Below are 23,244 nucleotides of genomic sequence, written 5' to 3' on the forward strand. Positions count from 1 at the left end.
CCTCCTCCTGCACTGTAAATTCTATGATTACTAATCGCGCGACATTACCACGACGCCACCGTTTCGGCACGTCTGCGTTTTGCCTACCTTCCTGGGCTTGTCGAGGAAAGCCTGCTTGATCAGCATAAGCGTCGCGTCCGATTTGATTCCCAGGATGGCGTAGTAATCGGCGGCGGCTCCAGACCTAGTCGTGACGGGAGACAGGAGAAGGCAGGGTTTATTGCTCTGGGCTGCTGCTGTGTGACCCCCTACCAGGGGTGAGGGGGCTGGGCCAGTCCAAACGCGCTGTGCAGCGGAGGGGAGGAGTGGTGCGGGTGGCCTTGGACCCCGAGGGCACAGTCCTCTGTCCAAGCCCCCTGATATACACTGCTTATGGGCAGGGAGAACAGCCAGGAACTTCCTTTCCCTTGGACATCGTTAATTGGTGCTCAATAGCCAATGGGCCGGCAATGAGAGTGTAAGCAAGTACAACAACAACTTGCATCTAGATGGTGCCTTTACGTAATGAAACGTCCCGAGGGGCTTTGCCGGCGTGTTGTGGGGGGGGGGGGGGGGGGGGGGGGGGGGGGGGGGGGGGGGGAGGGTGGACCAGGCAGCTGAAGGCCTGCCCGCCGATGGTGGGAAGATCACCAATGGCACGAGAGGTGAGAATTGGAGGAGCGCAGAGACCTCAGGGGGCTGTTGATTCAGAGGAGGGGGGGGGGGGGGAGATTACAAATACGGGGGAGGGGGCGAGGCCATCAATGGATTTGAAAACCAGGAGGAGAGTTTTCAAATCGAGACGTCGCTTGAGCGGGAGCCAGTGTGCGCCAGCGAGCGCTGAGGGCGGGAGGGAGAGGCAATCAAGGAACCCGACGTGGGGTCGGCTTTGGAACTCCAGTGGACGGAGCGTAGAACGTGGGATGAGCCGGACTAATCGCACGGTAGCTACAGCGGGTAGCACAGTTGCTGCACAGGGCAATAAACCCTGCCTTCTCCTGTCTCAGGTTCGATTCCCGGCTTGGGTCACTGTCTGTGCGGAGTCTGCACCTTCTCCCCCGGTGTCTACGTGGGTTCCCTCTGGGCGCCCCGGTTTCCTCCCACAAGTCCCGAAAGACGTGCTTGTTAAGGTGAATTGGACATTCTGAATTCTCCCTCTGTGTACCCGAACAGGCACCGGAATGTGGCAACTAGGGGCTTTTCACAGTAACTTCATTGCGGTGTTAATGTGAGCCTACTTGTGACACTAATAAAGATCATTAGATCATTATTAGATAATGAAGGCAGAGATGAAGGCTTCAGCAGGAGATTAGCTGAGACAGGGACCAGGCCGGCGGCCGTTATGAGAGATGGGGTGAGCGAACGTTATGGCAGGAGCTGGGGGAATTATTCTTTTCTGCAAAGATTCAGTTTGAAGCTATGAGCTATCGTTGTGCGGCCGTTCAATTTGACATGTATCGGTGAGCACCCACGCGCTCGACCCTTGTGACTGCCCGGAGAGGGGGTGGAATTTACCAAGAAGGTGCCCGGACTGGGAGAGTTTCAGCCGTGGGGAGAGGCTGCGGGGAATGTTTTCTTTGGAAGAGAAGAGGCCCGAGGGGAGATTTCATCAAAGTTTATAAAATGATGAGGGGTAGAGATAGGGTGGAGAGTGTGATGATAGAATCCAATACCAGGGTCCGATGCTTGAACAAAGGGGACTACGATAGAATGAGGAAGGACCTCGCTAAAGTAGACTGGAAACAAATATTTTATGGTCGGACAGTTGAGGAGCAGTGGAGTAATTTCAAAGAAATCTTTCATAGTGCTCAACAAAAGTATATTCCACTGAGAAGGAAGAATTGTAAGAAAAGAGGTAATCGACCATAGGTGTCTAAGGAGATACATGAGGCTGTCAAATTGAAAGAGAAGGCTTACAAAGTGGCCAAGATCAGCGGGAAACTAGAAGATTGGGAAAACTTTAAAGGTCAGCAGAAATCCACGAAAAAAGCCATAAAGAAAAGTAAGATAGAACACGGAAAAAAACTGGCACAGAATATAAGGATAGATAGCAAAAGTTTTTATAATTAAATAAAACTAAAAAGAGTGGCTAAAGCAAACATTGGTCCATTAGAGGATGAGAGTGGTCATTTAGTTATGGGATATAATGAAATGGCGGAGGCATTGAACAAATATTTTGTATCGGTCTTCACAGTGGAGGACACTAATGACATGCCAGCAATTGACCGAGAGAAGAAGGTAGGTGAGGACCTGGAAACCATTACTATCACGAAAGAGCAAGTGTTGGGCAAGCTAATGGAGCTCAGGATAGATAAGTCTCCTGGCCCTGATTGGATGCATCCCAGGGTACTGAAAGAGATGGCTGGAGCAATAGCAGATGCACTGGCAGTAATTTTCCAAAATTTGCTGAACACTGGGGCAGTCCCAGAGGATTGGAAAACAGCAAATGTGACGCCACTGTTTAAAAAGGGAAGTAGACAAAAGATGGGGAATTATAGACCGGTTAGCTGAACCTCTGTCGTGGGGCAGATGCATGAGTCTATTATCAAGAAAGAGATAGGAGGGTACCTCGATAGAAATTGTCCCATTGGACGGACGCAGCATGGATTCATGAAGGGCAGGTCATGCTTGACGAATCTCTTGGAATTCTATGAAGACATTTCGAGCAAGGTAGACAAAGGGGACCCAGTGGATGTGGTGAAGCTAGATTTCCAAAAGGCCTTTGACAAGGTACCGCACAAGAGGCTGCTGCATAACTTAAGGCTGCATGGTGTTAAGGGTAGAGTACTAGCATGTATAGAGGATTGGCTGTCTAACAGGAAACCTAGAGTGGGAATAAATGAGTGCTATTCTGGCTGGCAATCAGTGACGAGTGGTGTGCCTCAGGGATCGGTGTTGGGACCACAATTATTTACAATTTGTATAGACGATTTGGAGTTGGGAACTACAGGTAAGGTATCCACGTTTGCAGATGACACAAAGGTGTGTGGCAGAGCAAAGTGTACTGAGCACTGTAAAACCTTACAGAGGAATATTGACACATTGAGTGAGTGGGCAAAGGTCTGGCAGATGGAGTATAATGTCATTAAGTGTGAAGTCATGCATTTTGGTAGGAGTAACAATAGAACAGATTATTACTTAAATGGTAAAAAGTTGCAGCTGCTATGCAGAGGGACCTGGGTGTACTTGTGCATGAGTCACAGAAGGTTGGTCTGCAGGTGCAACAAGTAATTAGGAAGGCAAATGGAGTTTTGTCCTTCATTGCGAAGGGGATTGAGTTTAAAAGTAGAGAGGTCATGTTGCAGTTATACAAGGTGCTGGTGAGGCCACACCGGGAGTACTGTGTGCAGTTTTGGTCTCCACACTTGAGAAAGCATGTGGTAGCACTAGAGGGGGGCAAGAGGAGGTTCACTAGGCTGATTCCGGAGTTGAGGGGTTTATCGTATGAGGAGAGGTTGAGTAGGTTGGGATTATATTCACTGGAATTCAGAAGGTTGAGGGGGGATCTAATAGAAACATATAAAATTTTGAAGGGACTGGATAAGATAGAAGTAGAAAGGATGTTTCCACTGGTAGGTGAAAGTAGGACAAGAGGGCATAGCCTCAAGATTAGGGGGAGCAGATTTAGGACTGAATCAAGGAAGAACTTCTTCACTCAGAGGGTGGTTAAAGTATGGAATTCCCTACCGAAAGGAGCAGTAGCCGCTACTTCATTGAATATATTTAAAGATAGGGTAGATGTTTTTTTGAAAAATAAAGGAATTACGGGATATGGCAAGAATGCGGGTAAGTGGTTCTGAGACCAGGAAAAGATCAGCCGTGATCTTATAGAATGGCGGAGCTCGAAGGGCCGGACGGTCTACTTCTGCTCCTAGTTCTTATGTAAGGAGCTCTTTCCAAGAGCCGGTGCAGATTCGATGGGCCGAATGGCCTCCTGCACTGTAAATTCTATAATCAGACCTGCCTGTTGTATATTTATATATATCCTCACTGTGTAGGTGTGTTTGGGGGGGGGGGGGGGGGGGGAGAATAAATGCTGTGGCCAAAAGGAAAACAAAACGGCCGACAGTTGGCGAACCTCCCCTTTAAGGCGGCGGGGGCCAGAGGAACCTCCCCTTTAAATGGGAGAGATGGTCCCGTGACGGGAAATCAAAGAGCTTTGCGAGTCAGTGACAAGAGGAGGGAATTCACGAGTGGGCGGGGCCCCACAACCTTTCTACCTTTTTGATCTCTGAACGGCGGCGACGGAGCGCCTCCCCCTCGCCGACCGGCGCCGCCTTACTGGGGCCACTGCCATGTCCGCGCATGCGCCCGAAGGGGCGTGGCTGAGGGAGGGGCCCTCCGCCTATTGTGACATCGCCCGGACCCGACCCCTTCTTGCCACGCCACCGGGCCCAGCCGTTGACTTTTAAAAGGGACGCGAGCGTCCCCCATCAACCGCCCACACGAACACGCGCACCGAGCATGCGCCGAACCCGGTGGTGCCGGCCAGCGCGCACCGAGCAGACGCCGGTCCCGGCCAGCGCGCACCGAGCATGCGCCTACCCCACCGGACCCGGGCGGGTGCCGGCACTCGCGCATGCTCCCTCCATGCCGGCGATGCCCCGCTCAGTCGAACAGCCCATCCACACAAACAGACACTTTTTGAAGGAAATTCGACACTCGAGGAAACAGAGAGGGAAAGGGAAAAGGGGTGGGGATGATTCTGGATACACGGCCAAAGGGGGGGGGGGGGGGGACAGGGCGCGATTTTAACCCAGTCAGGCGGGTTTCCCGCTGAGGACGGGTTTCCCGCCCCGCCTAATTTACTGTGCTGCTTTAATATTGACGTTAGGGCTCAAAGTGGGTCAATCTGCTGCTGGGTGAGCCGGAGCGTCACGGCGGCGACGGGAGGCCAGTCGGCCCCTCGTGCCCGTGCCGGCCCTTTGACGGATCGATTTGGATTTATTGTCGCCGGTACCGAGTGCGGTGAAAAGTATTGTTCCGCATGCAGTCTCGCGCATGCGCAGATCGGTAACCTCCCCGAAGGCAACTGCGTCCTCCCCGGAGAAGATCAAATGGCGACACGGGTGTTCGACGACACGACGAGGGGAGGGGGTGAGGTTGGTGGTGGTGTCGCTGGATGGCGGACGGGCCCCCCCCCCCCCGGTTCGAAGCCCCGCACCCCACCTCAGGCACATTCTTCGAGTTCAATCTGGAATGAAAAGACCACAGAGCCGTCGCCGACTGTTGTTGAATAAAGGTTGGCACGGTAGCACAGTGGGTTAGCACTGTTGCTTCATAGCTCCAGGGTCCCAGGTTGGGTTCCCCGCTGGGTTACTGTCTGTGCGGAGTCTGCACGTTCTCCCCATGTCTGCATGGGTTTCCTCCGGGTTCTCCGGTTTCCTCCCACAGTCCAAAGATGTGCAGGTTAGGTGGATTGGCTATGATAAATTGCCCTCAGTGTCCAAAAGGTTAGATGGGGTTATTGGGTTACAGGGATAGGGTGGAAGTGAGGGCTTTAAGTGGGTTGGTGCAGACTCAATGGGCCGAATGGCCTCCTTCTGCACTGTATGTTCTATGTTCTAGAACGTTTTCTAAACCGACCTGGTTCACCGACGTCCCCTTTGGGGGGGAAGCAGATATCTTGCCGTCCTTACTCGCGTCTGGGCCACATGTCCCTCCAGATTCGCTCTCAAATGGCCCAGCAAGCCACTCAAGTCGGTGATTACGGGGGCGCAGTGAACACAGACCTTGCCAGCGATGAATAAAACCAAAATCATAGAACGGTACAGCACAGGTAGGCCACTCGGCCCATCAAATCAGTGCCAGTTCTTTCGGCGGGTGATCCGCGTGGCCCCACGCCACCCACTCTTTCCTCGGGACGCCTGATTTTTTTTCCCTCTTCTTCTTTAAGCATTTACCCAACTTCCTTTAATTTGTTTCTCGATTTTTTTAAGGGGCAGATCTGCTCCCTAAACGAGGGAAGGGGCCGGCGAGGGACCCGGCTGCTTTTGAAGTAATGGCCAGGATACGCCATTGACAGGGTCTCTCATCTCTCCCCACCCCCAATTTGGGTGGGGAACACGGCCCCCGCGACTCCTGAGCCCTTCCTCCCCGCAGCCAGTTCACCCTCGAATCAACTTTATGTGGCTGCTGATGGTATCTCCACCCAACCCTCGCTAATCCATCTTGTGTCCCACCCCACCCCCCTCAAGCCCCTTCCTCCATGTCTCGTCCGAGATCTAAGTCTGTTACTTTCCAGGCTTCCTCCAGACAAGGCCTACCCTTCCGATGACTTCAAAATGGAGGCTGGGCGAGAAACTGGCCAATGTTTACTGGGGCAAGGGCCCCGGGGCCTTTGAACAGGGGTGCAGGTGGCAGGGTCTCACTGGAACCTCTGCAGTGAGTGGGGGTGGATCAGGCGATTTCGTGGCCACAGAAAGGGCAGCTGGATGAGTGGCACAGGGGACAGCACCGCTGCCTCACGGCGCCAGGGACCCGGGTTCCATTACCGTCGCAGGTCACTGTCTGTGCCGGAGTCTGCACGTTCTCCCCCTGTATCTGTGTGGGTTTCCCCCGGGTGCTCCAGTTTCCACCCACCGTCGAACGATGTGCAGATTAATAATAATAATCGCTTATTGTCACAAGCCGGCTTCAAATGAAGTTACTGTGAAAAGCCCCTAGTCGCCACATTCCGGCGCCCGTTCGGGGAGGCCGGTAAGGGAATTGAACCCGCGCCGCTGGCCTTGTTCTGTATTGCAAGCCAGCTGTTTTGCCCACTGTGCTAAACCAGCCCCTGATGTTAGGTGGATCGGCTGTGATAAATTGCCCCCTTAAGTGTCCAAAAGATTAGGTTGGGTTACGGGAATAGGGCGGGGGGTGTGGGCCAAGACAGGGGCGCTCTTTCAGAGGGTGGGTGCACACTGATGGGCCCAATGGCTGCGCTGCAGGATTCCGTGATTCGATGCACCCACCGGGGAAGCAGGATATGCTGATTGGGCGGGGGGGGGAGGCAGTGTGAGTGGGCGGGGGGGGCGGTGTGAGTGGGCTGGGTGGGGGGCGGTGTGAGTGGGGGGGGGGCGGTGTGAGTGGGCGGGGGGGGGTGAGTGGGGGGGGGGCGGTGTGAGTGGGGGGGGGGGCGGTGTGAAAGGAGGCCCGTGTGGGGTAGAAGACGCCGGCACAGCGGATGGGCTGTGTCTGGGCTGTCACGATCGCCGTAACCCCAGCTGAAATCCTCCGCAACAATCCCCTCCCGCCTCACCGCCCCCACCCAGTTCCAGCAGGCACCTCAATTCCGGCGCACAGAGGTGGCATTGTCCCTGATGTTGGTGGGGATCTTGTCTCCATTGAAAAGCATTCCTCTGGCGTCACGCAAATCGCAGGGATCTGTGCTGGGGCCCCTATTGTTGTGTCATTTATATAAATGGCATAGGTGACTATGTGGGGGCGGGGGGGGGGGGGGGGGTAGGATCAGTAAGTTTGCAGATGGCACAAAGATTGGCCGGGTGGTTAACAGTGAGGTTGAGGGTCTTGGGTGGCAGGAGGATGGAGACGGGATGGTCAACTGGGCAGATAATGGAATTTAACACTGAAAAGTGCGACGCGATGCACTTTGGAAGGAGTAATGTGACCGGGAAGTGTTCAACGAATGGCCTGATACTGGGAACGTCCGAGGAGCAAAGTGACCTCGGGCGTGTTTATCCAAAGATATCTGAAGGCAGGAGGGCAGGTTAATAGGCTGGTGAAAAAGGCACATGGGACACTCGCCTTTATCAATCGAGACATCGCTAACAAAAGCAGGGAGGCCATGTTGGAGTTGTATCGAACTTTGGTGAGGCCACAGCTGGAATACTGTGTGCAGTTTTGGTCTCCACACTTGAGAAAGGATGTGCTAGCACTAGAGGGGGTGCAGAGGAGGTTCACTAGGCTGATTCCGGAGCTGAGGGGGTTATCGTATGAGGAGACGTTGAGTAGGTTGGGATTATATTCACTGGAATTCAGAAGGTTGAGGGGGGATCTAATAGAAACATATAAAATTTTGAAGGGAATGGATAAGATAGAAGTAGAAAGGATGTTTCCACTGGTAGGTGAAAGTAGGACAAGACGGCATAGCCTCAAGATTAGGGGGAGCAGATTTAGGACTGAATCAAGGAGGAACTTCTTCACTCAGAGGGTGGTTAAAGTATGGAATTCCCTACCGAAAGGAGTAGTAGCCGCTACTTCATTGAATATATTAAAGATAGGGTAGATTTTTTTTTGAAAAATAAAGGAATTACGGGATATGGCGAGAATGCGGGTAAGTGGTTCTGAGACCAGGAAAAGATCAGCCGTGATCTTATAGAATGGCGGAGCTCGAAGGGCCGGACGGTCTACTTCTGCTCCTAGTTCTTATGTAGGGAGCTCTTTCCAAGAGCCGGTGCAGACTCGATGGGCCGAATGGTCTCCTGCACTGTAAATTCTATAATCAGACCTGCCTGGTGTATATTTATATATATCCTCACTGTGTAGGTGTGTTTGGGGGGGGGGGGGGGAGAATAAATGCTGTGGCCAAAAGGAAAACAAAACGGCCGACAGTTGGCGAACCTCCCCTTTAAGGCGGCGGGGGCCAGAGGAACCTCCCCTTTAAATGGGAGAGATGGTCCCGTGACGGGAAATCAAAGAGCTTTGCGAGTCAGTGACAAGAGGAGGGAATTCACGAGTGGGCGGGGCCCCACAACCTTTCTACCTTTTTGATCTCTGAACAGCAGCTTGGCGGCGGAGCGCCTCCCCCTCGCCGACCAGCGTCCGCCTTCCTCGGTCCACTGCCATGTCCGCGCATGCGTCCGAGGGGGCGTGGCTGAGGGAGGGGCCTCCGCCTATTGTGACATCGCCCGGACCCGACCCCTTCTTGCGACGCCACCGGGCCCAGCCGTTGACTTTTAAAAGGGACGCGAGCGTCCCCCACCAACCCTCCACAAGAACGCGCGCACCGAGCATGCGCCGAACCCGGTGGTGCCGGCCAGCGCGCACCGAGCATGCGCGTACCCCACCGGACCCGGGCGGGTGCCGGCACTCGCGCATGCTCAATCCATGCCGGCGATGCCCCGCTCAGTCGAACAGCCCATCCGCACAAACAGACACTTTTGATGGAAATTCGACACTCGAGGAAACAGAGAGGGAAGGGAAAAGGGGTGGGGATGATTCTGGATACACGGCTAAAGGGGGGGGGGGGAATGGGGCGCGATTTTAACCCAGTCAGGCGGGTTTCCCGCCCCGCCTGATTTACTGTGCTGCTTTAATATTGACGTTAGGCCTCAAAGTGGGTCAATCTGCTGCTGCTGGGTGAGCCGGAGCGTCACGGCGGCGACGGGAGGCCAGTTGGCCCCTCGCGCCCGTGCCGGCCCTTTGATGGATCGATTTGGATTTATTGTCGCCGGTTCCGAGGTGGGGTGAAAAGTATCGTTCCACGTGCAGTCCGGGCAGATCGTTCCAGACGTGAGAATCAGACGAGGAATACAGATTCCCGTCTCTACCCCCTGCCCCTCTGACTCCACCTAACTTACAAGCAAGGAGCGTCTCGCGCATGCGCAGATCGGTGACCTCCCCGAAGGCAACTGCGTCCTCCCCGGAGAAGATGAAGCGGCAACACGGGTGTTCGACGACACGACGAGGGGAGGGGGTGAGGTTGGTGGTGGTGTCGCTGGATGGCGGACGGGACCCCCCCCCCGGTTCGAAGCCCCGCACCCCACCCCAGGCACGTTCTTCGAGTTCAATCTGGAATGAAAAGACCTCGGAGCCGTCGCCGACTGTCGTTGAATAAAGGGTGGCACGGTCGTATAGTGGGTTAGCACTGTTGCTTCATAGCTCCAGGGTCCCAGGTTGGGTTCCCCGCTGGGTTACTGTGTGTGCGGAGTCTGCACGTTCTCCCCGTGTCTCCCTGGGTTTCCTCCGGGTGCTCCGGTTTCCTCCCACAGTCCAAAGATGTGCAGGTGAGGTGGATTGGCCATGATAAATTGCCCTCAGTGTCCAAAAGGTCCGATGGGGTTATTGGGTTACGGGGATAGGGTGGAAGTGAGGGCTTTAAGTGGGTTGGTGCAGACTCAATGGGCCGAATGGCCTCCTTCTGCACTGTATGTTCTATGTTCTAGAAGGTTTTCTAAACCCACCTGGTTCACCGACGTCCCCTTTGGGGGGGGAAGCAGATATCTTGCTGTCCTTACTCCCGTCTGGGCCACATGTCCCTCCAGATTCGCTCTCAAATGGCCCAGCAAGCCACTCAAGTCAGTGATTACGGGAGCACCGTGAACACAGACCTTGCCAGCGACGAATAAAACCGAAATCGTAGAACGGTACAGCGCAGGTAGGCCACTCGGCCCATCAAATCTGTGCCAGTTCTTTCGGCGGGTGATCCGCGTGGCCCCACGCTGCCCACTCTTTCCTCGGAACGCCTGATTTTCTTTTTTCCCAACATTTACCCAACTTCCTTTTATTTGTTTCCCAATTTTTTTAAGGGGCAGTTCTGCTTCCTAAACGAGGGAAGGGGCCGGCGAGGGACCCGGCTGCTTTTAAAGTAATGGCCAGGATACGCCGTTGACAGGGTCTCGCATCTCTCCCCACCCCCAATTTGGGCGGGGAACACGGCCCCCGCGGCTCCTGAGCCCTCCCTCCCCGCAGCCAGTTCACCCTCGAATCAACTTTATGTGGCTGCTGATGGTATCTCCACCCAACCCTGGCGAGTCCATCTTGTGTCCCACCCTCCCCCCTCAACCCCCTTCCCCCATGTCTCGTCCGAGATCTAAGTCTGTTACTTTCCAGGCTTCCTCCAGACGAGGCCTATCCTTCCGATGACTTAAAAATGGAGGCTGGGCGAGAAACTGGCCAATGTTTACTCCGGCAAGGGCCCCGGGGCCTTTGAACAGGGGTGCAGGTGGCAGGGTCTCACTGGAACCTCTGCAGTGAGTGGGGGTGGGGGGTGGGTAGACGGGGGGGAGGTCAGGCGATTTTGTGGCCACAGAAAGGGCAGCTGGATGAGTGGCACAGGGGTCAGCACTGCTGCCTCACGGCGCCAGGGACCCAGGTTCCATTACCATCGCAGGTCTGTGGCGGAGTCTGCACGTTCTCCCCCCGTATCTGCGTGGGTTTCCCTCGGGTGCTCCAGTTTCCAACCACCGTCCAACGATGTGCAGATTAATAATAATCGCTTGTTGTCACAAGCCGGCTTCAAATGAAGTTACTGTGAAAAGCCCCTCGTCGCCACATTCCGGCGCCCGTTCGGGGAGGCCGGTAAGGGAATTGAACCCGCGCCGCTGGCCTTGTTCTGTATTGCAAGCCAGCTGTTTAGCCCACTGTGCAAAACCAGCCCCTGATGTTAGGTGGATCGGCCGTGATAAATTGCCCCCTTAAGTGTCCAAAAGATTAGGTTGGGTTATGGGAATAGGGCGGGGGGAGTGGGCCAAGACAGGGGCGCTCTTTCAGAGGGTGGGTGCAGACTGATGGGCCCAACGGCTGCGCTGCGGGATTCCATGATTCGATGCACCCACCGGGGAAGAAGGATATGCTGATTGGGCGGGGGGGGGGGGGGGGGGGGGGCGGTGTGAGTGGGCGGGGGGGTGGGGGGCGGTGTGAGTGGGCGGGGTGGGGGGGGCGGTGTGAAAGGAGGCCCGTGTGGGGTAGAAGACGCCGGCACAGCGGATGGGCTGTGTCTGGGCTGTCACGATCGCCGTAACCCCAGCTGAAATCCTCCGCAACAATCCCCTCCCGCCTCACCGCCCCCACCCAGTTCCAGCAGGCCCTCAATTCCAGCGCACAGAGGCGACATTGTCCCTGATGTTGGTGGGGATCTTGTCTCCATTGAAAAACATTCCTCTGGCATCACGCAAATCGCAGGGATCTGTGCTGGGGCCCCTATTGTTGTGTCATTTATATAAACGGCATAGGTGACTATGTGGGGGCGGGTGGGGGGGGGGGGGGTAGGATCAGTAAGTTTGCAGATGGCACAAAGATTGGCCGGGTGGTTAACAGTGAGGTTGAGGGTCTTGGGTGGCAGGAGGATGGAGACGGGATGGTCAACTGGGCAGATAATTGAATTTAACCCTGAAAAGTGCGAGGCGATGCACTTTGGAAGGAGTAATGTGACCGGGAAGTGTTCAACGAATGGCCTGATACTGGGAACGTCCGAGGAGCAAAGTGACCTCGGGCGTGTTTATCCAAAGATATCTGAAGGCAGGAGGGCAGGTTAATAGGCTGTTGAAAAAGGCACATGGGACACTCGCCTTTATCAATCGAGACATCGATTACAAAAGCAGGGAGGCCATGTTGGAGTTGTATCGAACTTTGGTGAGGCCACAGCTGGAATACTGTGTGCAGTTTTGGTCTTCACACTTGAGAAAGGATGTGGTAGCACTAGAGGGGGTGCAGAGGAGGTTCACTAGGCTGATTCCGGAGCTGAGGGGGTAATCGTATGAGGAGACGTTGAGTAGGTTGGGATTATATTCACTGGAATTCAGAAGGTTGGGGGGGATCTAATAGAAACATATAAAATTTTGAAGGGACTGGATAAGATAGAAGTAGAAAGGATGTTTCCACTGGTCGGTGAAAGTAGGACAAGACGGCATAGCCTCAAGATTAGGGGGAGCAGATTTAGGACTGAATCAAGGAGGAACTTCTTCACTCAGAGGGTGGTTAAAGTATGGAATTCCCTACCGAAAGGAGTAGTAGCCGCTACTTCATTGAATATATTTAAAGATACGGTAGATGTTTTTTTGAAAAATAAAGGAATTACGGGATATGGCGAGAATGTGGGTAAGTGGTTCTGAGACCAGGAAAAGATCAGCCGTGATCTTATAGAATGGCGGAGCTCGAAGGGCCGGACGGTCTACTTCTGCTCCTAGTTCTTATGTAGGGAGCTCTTTCCAAGAGCCGGTGCAGACTCGATGGGCCGAATGGTCTCCTGCACTGTAAATTCTATAATCAGACCTGCCTGGTGTATATTTATATATATCCTCACTGTGTAGGTGTGTTTGGGGGGGGGGGGTGAAGAATAAATGCTGTGGCCAAAAGGAAAACAAAACGGCCGACAGTTGGCGAACCTCCCCTTTAAGGCGGCGGCGGCCAGAGGAACCTCCCCTTTAAATGGGAGAGATGGTCCCGTGACGGGAAATCAAAGAGCTTTGCGAGTCAGTGACAAGAGGAGGGAATTCACGAGTGGGCGGGGCCCCACAACCTTTCTACCTTTTTGATCTCTGAACGGCGGCCACGGAGCACCTCCCTCTTCGCCGACCAGCGCCGCCTCCCTCAGGCCACTGCCATGTCCGCGCATGCGCCCGAGGGGGCGTGGCTGAGGGAGGGGCCTCCGCCGATTGTGACATCGCCCGGACCCGCCCCCTTCTTGCGACGCCACCGGGCCCAGCCGTTGACTTTTAAAAGGGACGCGAGCGTCCCCCACCAACCCTCCAAACGAACGCATGCGCCGGTCCCGGTGGTGCCGGCCAGCGCGCACCGAGCATGCGCCTCTCCCACCGGACCCGTGCGGGTGCCGGCACTCGCGCATGCTCCCTCCATGCCGGCGATGCCCCGCTCAGCCGAACAGCCCATCCACACAAACAGACACTTTTTGAAGGAAATTCGACACTCGAGGAAACAGAGAGGGAAAGGGAAAGGGGTGGGGATGATTCTGGATATACGGCCAAAGGGGGGGGGGGGGGGGGGAATGGGGCGCGATTTTAACCCAGTCAGGCTGGTTTCCCGCTGAGGATGGGTTTCCCGCCCCGCCTGATTTGCTGGGCTGCTTTAATATTGACGTTAGGCCTCAAAGTCGGTCAATCTGCTGCTGCTGGGTGAGCCGGAGCGTCACGGCGGCGACAGGAGGCCAGTCGGCCCCTCGCGCCCGTGCCGGTCCTTTGACGGATCGATTTGGATTTATTGTCGCCGGTACCGAGGTGCGGTGAAATGTATCGTTCCACGTGTAGTCCGGGCAGATCGATCCGGATGTGAGAATCAAACGAGTAATACAGATTCCCGTCTCTACCCCCTGCCCCTCTGATTCCGCCTAACTTACAAGCAAGGAGCGTCTCGCGCATGCGCAGATCGGTGACCTCCCCGAAGGCAACTGCGTCCTCCCCGGAGAAGATCAAGTGGCGACACGGGTGTTCGACGACACGACGAGGGGAGGGGGTGAGGTTGGTGGTGGTGTCGCTGGATGGCGGACGGGAGCCCCCCTCCGGTTCGAAGTCCCGCACCCCACCCCAGGCACGTTCTTCGAGTTCAATCTGGAATGAAAAGACCACAGAGCCGTCGCCGACTGTCGTTGAATAAAGGGTGGCATGGTAGCACAGTTGGTTAGCACTGTTGCTTCATAGCTCCAGGGTCCCAGGTTGGGTTCCCCGCTGGGTTACTGTCTGTGCGGAGTCTGCACGTTCTCCCAGTGTCTGCGTGGGTATCCTCCGGGTGCTCCAGTTTCCTCCCACAGTCCAAAAATGTGCAGGTTTGGTTGATTGGCCGTGCTAAATTGCCCTCAGTATCCAAAAGGTTAGATGGGGTTATTGGGTTACGGGGATAGGGTGGAAGTGAGGGCTTTAAGTGGGTTGGTACAGACTCAATGGGCCGAATGGCCTCCTTCTGCACTGTATGTTCTAGAAGGTTTTCTAAACCCACCTGGTTCACCGACGTCCCCTTTGGGGGGGAAGCAGATATCTTGCCGTCCTTACTCCCGTCTGGCCCACATGTCCCTCCAGATTCGCTCTCAAATGGCCCAGCAAGCCACTCAAGTCAGTGATTACGGGGGCGCAGTGAACACAGACCTTGCCAACGACGAATAAAACCGAAATCGTAGAACGGTACAGCGCAGGTAGGCCACTCGGCCCATCAAATCTGTGCCAGTTCTTTCGGCTGGTGATCCGCGTGGCCCCACGCCGGCCACTCTTTCCTCGGAACGCCTGATTTTTTTTTCCTCTTCTTCTTTAAGCATTTACCCAACTTCCTTTTGTTTGTTTCTCGATTTTTTTAAGGGGCAGTTCTGCTCCCTAAACGAGGGAAGGACCGGCGAGGGTCCCGGCTGCTTTTAAAGTAATGGCCAGGATACGCCATTGACAGGGTCTCGCATATCTCCCCACCCCCAATTTGGGCGGGGAACACGGCCCCTGCGGCTCCTGAGCCCTCCCTCCCCGCAGCCAGTTCACCCTCGAATCAACTTTATGTGGCTGCTGATGGTATCTCCACCCAACCCTGGCGAGTCCATCTTGTGTCCCACCCCCCCCCCCCCCCCCCCAACCCCCTCCTCCATGTATCGTCCGAGATCTAAGTCTGTTACTATCCAGGCTTCCTCCAGACAAGGCCTACCCTTTGATGACTTCAAAATGGAGCCTGGGCGAGAAACTGGCCAATGTTTACTGGGGCAAGGGCCCCGGGGCCTTTGAACAGGGGTGGAGGTGGCAGGGTCTCACTGGAACCTCAGCAGTGAGTGGGGGTGGGGGGGGGGGGGTGGATCAGGCGATTTCGTGGCCACAGAGAGGGCAGCTGGATGAGTGGCACAGGGGTCAGCACCGCTGCCTCACGGCGCCAGGGACCCGGGTTCCATTACCGTCACAGGTCACTGTCTGTGGCGGAGTCTGCACGTTCTCCCCCCGTATCTGCGTGGGTTTCCCCCGGGTGCTCCAGTTTCCACCCACCGTCCAACGATGTGCAGATTAATAATAATAATCGCTTTTTGTCACAAGCCGGCTTCAAATGAAGTTACTGTGAAAAGCCCCTGGTCGCCACATTCCGGAGCCTGTTTGGGGAGGCCGGTACAGGAATTGAACCCGCACCGCTGGCCTTGTTCTGTATTGCAAGCCAGCTGTTTAGCCCACTGTGCTAAACCAGCCCCTGATGTTAGGTGGATCGGCCGTGATAAATTGCCCCTTAAGTGTCCGAAAGATTAGATTGGGTTATGGGAATAGGGCGGGGGGAGTTGGCCGAGACGGGGGCGCTCTTTCAGAGGGTGGGTGCAGATTGATGGGCCCAACGGCTGTGCTGCGGGATTCCGTGATTCGATGCACCCACCGGGGAAGAAGGATATGCTGATTGGGCGGGGGGGGGGGTAGGGCAGTGTGAGTGGGCGGGGGGGGGGGCGGTGTGAATGGGCGGGGTGGGGGGGCGGTGTGAAAGGAGGCCCGTGTGGGGTAGAAGACGCCGGCACAGCGGATGGGCTGTGTCTGGGCTGTCACGATCGCCGTAACCCCAGCTGAAATCCTCCGCAACAATCCCCTCCCGCCTCACCACCCCCACCCAGTTCCAGCAGGCCCTCAATTCCGGCGCACAGAGGCGGCATTGTCCCTGATGTTGGTGGGGATCTTGTCTCCATTGAAAAACATTCCTCTGGCATCACGCAAATCGCAGGGATCTGTGCTGGGGCCCCTATTGTTGTGTCATTTATATAAACGGCATAGGTGACTATGTGGGGGGTGGGGGGGGGGGGGGGGTGGGGGTAGGATCAGTAAGTTTGCAGATGGCACAAAGATTGGCCGGGTGGTTAACAGTTAGGTTGAGGGTCTTGGGTGGCAGGAGGATGGAGACGGGATGGTCAACTGGGCAGATAATGGAATTTAACCCTGAAAAGTGCGAGGCGATGCACTTTGGAAGGAGTAATGTGACAGGGAAGTTTTCAACGAATGGCCTGATACTGGGAATGTCCGAGGAACAAAGCGACCTCGGGCGTGTTTGTCCAAAGGTATCTGAAGGCAGGAGGGCAGGTTAATAGGCTGGTGAAAAAGGCACATGGGACACTCGCCTTTATCAATCGAGACATCGATTACAAAAGCAGGGAGGCCATGTTGGAGTTGTATCGAACTTTGGTGAGGCCACAGCTGGAATACTGTGTGCAATTCTGGTTGCCACATTATAGGAAGGATGTGACTGCACTGGAGGGGGTGCAGAGGAGATTCACCAGGATGTTGCCTGGGATGGAACATTTAAGTTATGAAGAGAGTTTGGATAGTTTTAGCTGGAGCAGAGAAGACTGAGGGACGACCTGATGGACGTGGACAGGATTATGAGGGGCTGACAGTGATGCCTTTGTAAACTTCTTTCACAGGGACTTAGAAAGGGATTTGCAGACAGGAAACTCACAACCAATCCTCACATCAAATTCTGACAGCACCATTCGGGTTATCAGGACCTGGAGATTATCGGCCTTTGTGTGTGAGCATTGAGTTCCATATCATTATCACTCATTGTATAAAATGTCTACCTCCTATCTCCCTTGTAGTTCTTGTTCACAATCTTAAATCTGTGTCCTGTAATCCTTTTACAATCTACTGATGGGAAGAGTTTTAAAAAATCTTTTGCTGGGGTTGCCGATTCTGGTGCCTGGGCCAATGCCGGGTGGTCCGTCTGCATGGGTTTCCTGCAAGTGCTTCTATTTCCTCCTACGAGTCCCGAAAGACGTGCTTGTTAGGTGAATTGGACATTTCATTCCTTTTTCATGTTTCTGCAGACTGGATAAAGCACGGAATCTCTGTCCACATTGAGAGCAGGTGAATGGCCTCTCCCCAGTGTGAACCCGCTGGTGTGACTGCAGACTGGATAACTGTCTGAATCCCTTCCCACACTGAGAGCAGGTGGACAGCCTCTTCCCAGTGTGAAATCGCTGATGTATCAGCAGGGTGGATGAATCAATAAATCCTTTCCCGCACTTCGAGCAGGTGTACGGCCTCTCCCCACTGTGAATTCGCTGGTGTGTCCGCAGATTGAATAATTGTGTGAATCCCTTCCCACACTGAGAGCAGGTGAACGGACTCTCCCCAGTGTGAACTTGCTGGTGTGACTGCAGACTGGATAACTGTGTGAATCCCTTCCCACACTTAGAGCATGTGAACGGCCTCTCCCCAGTGTGAATGCGTTGATATATCTCCAGCTTAGACGGGAATCTGAATCCCTTCCCACAGTCCCCACATTTCCACGATTTCTCCATGTTTTGGGTCTCGTGTCTCTCCAGATTGGACAATCAGTGGAAGCCTTGTCTACACACAGAACATGTGCACTGTCTCTCCTCACTGTGAATGGTGTGATGTTTTTTCAGGCTGTGTATCTGGTTGAAGCTCTTTCCACAATCAGTTCACTGAAACTCTCTCACTCGGGTGTGTGTTGTGTGGGTCTTGGTGCTTTTCCAGTCACACTCATATTTAAAATCTTCTGAAGCCGATAGATCGGACAAACATTTCTCCTTCTTGCCGGCGACATTCAGAGCCCGATGATATTCAGATCAGAAGGAATCGAGTGAGTTTGTCACTTCGCGACATGATGTTTGAGATTCTGTCTATAAATCCACCTCTCCAAATATCCTTTAAAAACAATTAACAAAAGTTATCATTGTTCGTACAGGATAGAAATTCAGAACAGACAATTCTAGTTCCTATGGAATATTATTTCCTCTCTCGTTCTCCAAAAGCTGTAAATCTCCACCCCACACACGCTGCTGTATCTAATATTCACCCTCCCAATTCTCCTGAAGGTGCCCATTCATGTTGATTGACAGATCCAAGTTCAGCTCACTGCTTCCTGACCAGGACACAGAGATTAGAATAGGAGCAAGAGTAGGCCATTCGGCCCACCGAGTCTGCTCAACCATTCAATGAGATCCTTGGCCGATCTACCTCAGCACCATTTTCCCCACATGATCATATCCCTCGATATCTTCAATATCTAGAAACCTATCAATATTTGTCTTGAACATACCTGATGACTGAGGCTCCACATTCTTCTGGGATAGAGAATTCCAAAGCTTCACCACATCCTTGAGTGAAAAAATCCCTCCTCAGCTCAGCATTCTCTCTATTTTCCTCCCTGAACCCCATAACCCTTAACTCCATTGTCGATCAAATATCTGTCGAACCCGTGTTTGAATATAATCAATGACCCCCAGACTTCGCTGCTCCCTGTGTAGAGAAATCCAAAGACTAACCTTCAGAACATCATATTCTTTTTTAGTGTCACAAGTAGGCTGACATTAACATTGCAATGCAGTTAGTGAAAAGCCGCTAGTCGCCACATTCCGGCGCCTGTTTGGGTGCACAGGGAGAATTCTGAATGTCCAGATTACCTAACGGCATGTCTTTCGGGACTTGTGGGAAGAAACCGGAGCACCGGGAGGAAACCACGCAGACACGGGGAGAACGTGCAGACTCCGCACAGACAGTGACCCAAGTGGGAATCGAACCCAGGTCCCTGGCGATGTGAAGCAACAGTGCTAACCACTGTGCGACTGTACCGCTACATTAGATATATCTCTGCCCAATATTAATTTAGTGTCCCTGAAATGTCAGCCATCTCCTGCGGAAACCAGCCCATTAATTGGGAACATTAGGAAAGAGACCATCCTTTGAACTTGACAAATAAATGAATCAAGCTGAGGGACACTGCAGCCTGTGATGTGTATTCCGGCACCAGGACCTGGCCTGGAATAGACTGTGAAGCACCGCCCATTACTTGACGTCACCGCAACCCGCGCATGCGCATTGCACCGTCTGAATCAAGATGGCGGCCGTTAAACTGGGCCTGTTATGGGGAAAAAGACCCGAAGCTACAAACGCAGGACCTGCAGGTACGTGTTCCTGGTTTAGGGCCTTTACGCGGTGCTTAGAAACTCTCTCCCTCCAGAGCTGGCTCTATCGCTTTGTTCGGATTTCCACATCCTTACCCGCTGCCTTTGAGACAAAGAAGCGTCTCTTTCGCAGGCGCCATCACACACTGCGCATGCTCCAACTACTTGCGGTGTCGACAGGGGAGATTCACCACCGCGGGGACTGCCGGGTAATGAACACGCCATCGATCATCCCAATTAGTGAATAGTGATTTTTGTTTGCTATGATGTGAAGATTGGATGGATGGGATAAAAATTATACATAAATCCAAGTGTGCAGGCCCTCAATTATAAACCAGAATGAAGGGAATATAAATTAATTTTCATTGAGGTACAATGAAAAGTATTGGGCTGGACCAAGTTCCCACGCCGGCATGTAAGCGGTGGTGTTTTACGCCAGGTAAATTGGCACAAAACAGCCACCGATTCCCTGCTCTGGGGGAGGGGGGCTGGGGGCTGGCAGTGTTTCGGTCCCATCTCTAGCTTCAGATACGGCCTGGAGGATTGCAAGGTCTGTGGCCGCGCATGCGCAGGGTGAGGCCAGCAGCAGCCTCGCCGTGCTTCAAGGCAGACTATGCCCGCAGACCTGGACTGCAAATGTAGTATCCACTTTGGCTGCTCGCATGCTGCAGCCCCCCCCCCCCCACCCCCACAGTGCTCCCAATCCCAATTGAAGACCCCCCCACCCCCCCTGCCCGCGGATCAGCCCTCCCCCCACCTCCCCTGCCCGCGGATCAGCCCTCCCCCCACCCCCCCTGCCCGCGGATCAGCCCTCCCCCCACCCCCCCTGCCCGCGGATCAGCCCTCCCCTCACCCCCCCTGCCCGCGGATCAGCCCTCCCCTGACTGAATATGATGCAAGGTTCCCATGAGAATCCGACGTCGTCGGGAACTCGGCCAGTCGGAGATGGAGCATCGCAGGGCGGTCCTCAGGCAATGGCCTCAGGCCATGCAGCATACTCTGAGAATACACCAATTTTCAGGGGCAGAGCATCAGAAAACCGGTGCCGACCCCGAGTTTGGCGTCAAAAGAGATTCTCCTCCCTGTCGGATCCGTTAATACGTGATCTCAGACCTTTGTATCTCTTGCCCAAAGGGAGTAGTCTTTGATTATGCTGCCCACTTTCCCCGGGCAGCGGGGGATGTAGACAGAGTCAATGGATTGGAGGCTTGTTTGCATGATGGACTGGGTTGTGGTCATGGCTCTCTGTAGTTTCTGGTGGTGTGCTGAGCAGTTGTCACAGCAGGCTGTGATGCAGCCAGAAGGATGTTTTCTATGCTGCATCTGTAAAAACCAGTGAGAGTCAACGTGGACATGCTGAATTTCCATAGTTGAGATAGCTGAGATTCTCCAGTATTATCTGTTTTGTATGAAACACAATGTGAGTGTGTGTTGTCTTTTTAAATATGTGAAGACAAGTTAGTTCCTTTCAAAAAGCTCTGTGTTATTTCACAACAACTAGTGTGTGCACAACAAGATCCAAACAGCAAGGAGACAAGCGACCGATTGATCCAGTTTTATTGGTGCTGTCAGTTATGAATGTTGGTCCCACTGGACCAGCAGATCTCCCCTGTGGACACTGTGTGGAGCTGCTGAGCTGAGAGTGGAACTGATTGAGCTGTCGGGCCTGCAATGAACCTGGGAGACCCGCTGTCTGGGATCTTTACTCTTCATTCAGACTCCCAGCTGAAGCTGTTTCTGCAGTAAAAACATTAACTTTGAATATCAATCCCAATTTAATCTTTGGAGCAAAATCTATAACTTTTTAAACAATGTGCAGTGTTACAGGGAGAAGGCAGGAGAACGGCACTGGGTGAAAGGCTCATTCAGAGAGACAGTGCAGACACGAGGGGCCAAATGGCCTCCTTCTGCGCTGGAACAATCTGTGATTCAGTTGAACCATGTAGTCATGTAGAACCTTTCACACCCTCAGAATATCCGATTTGGTTCACAGCCAATGATGGATTCTGGAAAGAATAATAAGGAGAGACAGTATAAACTGAACAGTAGAATTTTAAACAGAGCAGGAACAGAGTGGCCTGGAGTTTATGGACACAAATGTTTGAAGGTGGCAGGACAAGTGGATGAGGTGTCAAAAATACGCAAAGGATCCTTGTTGTCATTGAAATGGGCAGGAGTACAGGGACGTTATTGTAAACGTTTATTGAACCACTGATGGGACTTCAGCTGGATCTTGAGACCAGATGTGGGCAGCAGGATTTAGAAAGGAGGCCAATGTCTCAGAGAGGGATTCACCAGAACGGTACCAAGGTTGAGGGATTTCAGTTTTATGGACAGACTGGAGAAGTTGGGATTTCCTTCCTCACAGCAGAGAAGGTTAGAGGGAAAGTTATTGCTGGTGATCAAAATGATGAGAGGTTTCTGCGGGTAGATCGGAAGAAAACGTTTCCACTGTTAGGAGTCAGTAAACTCTGGAATTCCTTCCCTAAATATCCCCACCTCATTTTCCTCCTTTGGATACTCCTTAATTCCTACTTATTTGACCGTGTTTTTGGTCACATTTGCTCTATATAATCCTTCCAGTGTTAAATGATGAATGATAGCCTCTCCCATGAAATGTTTTGGGATGTCAGACAAAATATCCAGGCTTGGGCTAACTAGTGCCAAGTAACATGTGTGCCACACAAGTGCCATCTCCAATCGGAGACAATCTAACCATCACCCCTTGACATGCAATGGCATTACTATCACTGAATCCCCCACTATCAACATCCTAGGGGTGGGTGACCATTGACCTGAAACTGAACTGGACTAGCCATATAAATAGTGTGGCTGCAAGAGCAGATCAGAAGATAGGAATTCAGTGGCGAGTAACTCCCCTCCTGACTCTCCAAAGCCTGTCCACCATCGACCAGGTACAAGTCAGGAGTGTGATGGAATGCTCACCACTTACCTGGATGAGTGCAGCTCCAACAAATGAAATGAATGAAAATCGCTTATTGTCACGAATAGGCTTCAATGAAGTTACTGTGAAAAACCCCTAGTCACCACATTCTGGCGCCTGTCCGGGGAGGCTGGTACGGGAAATGAACCGTGCTGCTGGCCTGCTTGGTCTGCTTTAAAGCCAGCGATTTAGCCCAGTGAGCCAAGACTCATGAAGCTCAACACCATCCAGGACAAGGCAGCAGACTTGATTGGCACCCCTTCCACAAACACTCACTCCCTCCACCACTGACGCTCGGTAGTAGCAGTGGATGTACCATCTACGAGATGCACTGTGGGAACTCCTGAGGCAGCACCTTCCAAACCAATGACCACGACCATCTAGACACACCCACACAAACAGACACACACACTCAGGCATGCAGCCTCTACCATATAGAAGGACAGGAGCAGGTCAGGCGTGCATTTATAGCTCATCCCTAAGTTCCCTTCAGAAGGTGGTGGTGAGCTGCAGTCCTTGAGGTGTAGGCACACACACTGTTGTTGGGGAGGGGGTTCCAGGATGTTGCCTCAGCGACAGTGAAGGAACGACAATATATTTCCAAGTCAGGGTGGTGAGTGACTTGACGGTGAACCTTCAGGGGGGTTCCCGGTGTCTGTTGCTCTTGTCCTTCCAGATGGTAGTGGTCATGGGTTTGGAAGGTGATGTCTAAGGAACCTTGGTGAGTTACTGCAATGCATCTTGTAGATGGTACACACGGCTGATGGATTGATCGATTGATTGT

At 53.4% G+C, this 23,244-nt stretch overlaps 1 protein-coding gene across 1 annotated transcript in view; it reads left to right on the forward strand.

The window, feature by feature from the left end:
• LOC119960905 overlaps positions 1 to 23,244 on the forward strand; it is a 379,220-nt gene that overhangs the window by 228,428 nt on the left and 127,548 nt on the right. The gene's annotated exons all lie outside the window — the stretch shown is intronic.

This window comes from Scyliorhinus canicula, unplaced genomic scaffold (assembly GCF_902713615.1).
Source record: "Scyliorhinus canicula unplaced genomic scaffold, sScyCan1.1, whole genome shotgun sequence".
Classification (NCBI taxonomy): domain Eukaryota; kingdom Metazoa; phylum Chordata; class Chondrichthyes; order Carcharhiniformes; family Scyliorhinidae; genus Scyliorhinus; species Scyliorhinus canicula.